Below are 2,554 nucleotides of genomic sequence, written 5' to 3'. Positions count from 1 at the left end.
AGGCCCGCCCTGCTGGGGCTCGATACCTGTAGCCAAGGGGCGGGAAGAGGTTTCCTTCCTTCCTCCCTCCGGGACGCTGAGGTGCCTACCCCGACGCTGCTCTTAAAGGGGCAGGGATGCGGCTGGTCCCAGCGCCCAGGAGGGGCTCCTTGGAGACCCCTGCAGCCCCAGCGCGCAGCGCCCCGGCTGGAAAGTGCCTTGCAAGGCAGCAGAAGAGGACCCTAGGGCGCATCTACATGTTCATTAACGCACCTTAAATACCGAAATCGGAACTCATGGCAGAGGTGCTCTCTCTTATTAGACCAACTAGACGTTTTAAAATAAATAAAACAACAGTTCTTTCTTTGCAAGCTTTCAGGCACACACCCTTCCTCTGGCACAGGAGAATGCAAAAGATTGTACAATTTCGTCTCGGTAGAAAGGAACATTTGTATTTCACGGCAGAGCTGAAGGTGGTGGAAGATCTCCTGCCTGCAATACCTCATTGTGTGCCACTTAGGTGCAGATAAAAGTAAATAAAGTACTAACTAAATGCTGTGGAAGAAACAAGCTTCACTCTATTGTTTGGTCACGAGGTTGTCAGAGACCTCTATTATACAAGCAGCTGCAGGGGAGGGCACTGGACAGACAGAGCTTCCTCTTATCAGTCCCACATGCCCCCCCACCCGGTGAAACAAGCTTTATATAGGTTTCAATTCAGGTCACATGAGACAAGATATAACAAGTCAAAGAAAAATTGGTTTGAACCAGAAAGCTGCAAGAGGGCATAGACTGTGGTTTGACCTATTGACGTCATAGGCCTACTCAGATCAAAAAAGTGAAAAGGGCAGGAGAAATGAGCAGATTGCAAAATAGGCGGGGGTGGGGGGGGAAAGCAATCATTAGCAAATAAGCACTAACTCAAGAAGTCAGCAGAAATTAAGGCCTGGGGTTTTCTTCTTCCACATTCCCCCCTTCTGTACTTATAGTACAACCAATGAAATTTTGTAACCGTGTGTTGGGCAGCAGACTGAAAGTGAGCTAATGGGAGAACAGTCTGACTTATGCATCCTTCAAGGCACAGTGAAGCTTGTTCTTAGGTAGAGTATCTTCCAGTGCTCCCTTCGAAACAATTGTGAGGCTAATCTCAGTTGACCCAGCGTCACATTAGACATATCTCTTGCGTCTTTTGCAGGATGCACTAAAGTTATAGTTGCGTAGCAACAAAAGCAGTATTTGTAGAAAAAGAATAAACCCAAGAACCATGATTGTGATATAAAATAATTTGGCCCCAAGTCGGCCAAACAAGTCCCAAAGACTCCATTGATTGGTTTGGTGTAGTTTAGCAGCTTCTTTCTCAATAATTTCGGCCTGGTTCTCAATAACGCTAGAACCATCTGGTATATAAATGAAGCATTCTGTTTTTATCAAAGCGCACACACCTCCTTTGCTAGCTAATACATAATCTAAGACGAGTCTGTTTTGTAGACTCATTTGTCTCGTTTCTTTCATTTTTTTACTTATTTCATGGAAACCAATGGCAGTAGCATTAGCTATTTTTTCTAGGCATGCTGCAACTTTCTTTATTTCAGACGTAGCTAAGCCTGTGCCATAGTTGGGGAACATTATACCCCAAAACCTTTGATTTTCTGTGATTTCACAAACGTTGCGAACTCTTCCTTTAGGTAAGTGAGATCTAATAGTAAAGGCAGGATATGATGCAGAGATATAGCATGTTACTCTGCAACCAGAAGGAAGGTTTTTATAGGCCTTATCTCCACATACAAAATAGTGACCAGCTAGTGCGGTAACCGAAAAGTTACAAACTGGTTTTAACATCCATACTGAATAATAACCTAAATATCCAGTCAAAACAGGAGAATAACCGTGTATCCAGGAACTGTTAAAGAGCCAAGCACCATTTACCTTAACTACTACTTCACACTTACTGACTCCTACTGCAACACGAGATCCATTACAAATCCAACAAAAATTCCAGGGGTGGCATACGCTAGTCGTACATAGACAGCTCGGTTACAATTTATATCTTGCCAAGTTTCGTTCCCATGAAAGGGTGAATAATAAGGAGCTGACGTTTGGGTCGCATTCAAGGGTACTGGTATCATGGGTATCCCTCCAGTAGAATGGATAGGGACATGACAACATATCCAACAATGAGAGACATTTAAGTCTATCCTAATTTGGTTAACTAAAGACAAAAACACATTCCCATAGGCCGGGTTTAAAGGTCCAATACAAATAGTCAATAGGAGGGACTCCATGTTTGGTTATTAATGGGCTCTTTTATTGGAGTCTTATTCTTTAATCTTTGGTTTTGTCAGGAGGAACAGTCTTTTTGCAGTGTGATGCGTGGATCCAAGTAGATAGTTCCCAACACTTTACTGCAGTGTTAGTGGTGAGAAGAACTTGGAAAAGACCTTTCCAGCGAGGTTCTAAAGCTGATTTTCTTTGGTGGATTTTTACATGAACCCAAAATTTCCTGGCTGCAAGGAATTGCAGGCTTCTTCAGGCTCTCTGGGTAACGCTTCTTGGATCTGTGAATGAAAGGCCTTAA

Source organism: Alligator sinensis, unplaced genomic scaffold (genome assembly GCF_000455745.1).
Source record: "Alligator sinensis unplaced genomic scaffold, ASM45574v1 scaffold1007_1, whole genome shotgun sequence".
Classification (NCBI taxonomy): Eukaryota; Metazoa; Chordata; order Crocodylia; family Alligatoridae; genus Alligator; species Alligator sinensis.
The sequence above is the reverse complement of the archived record's forward strand: the minus strand, read 5'-3'. Positions refer to the sequence as shown.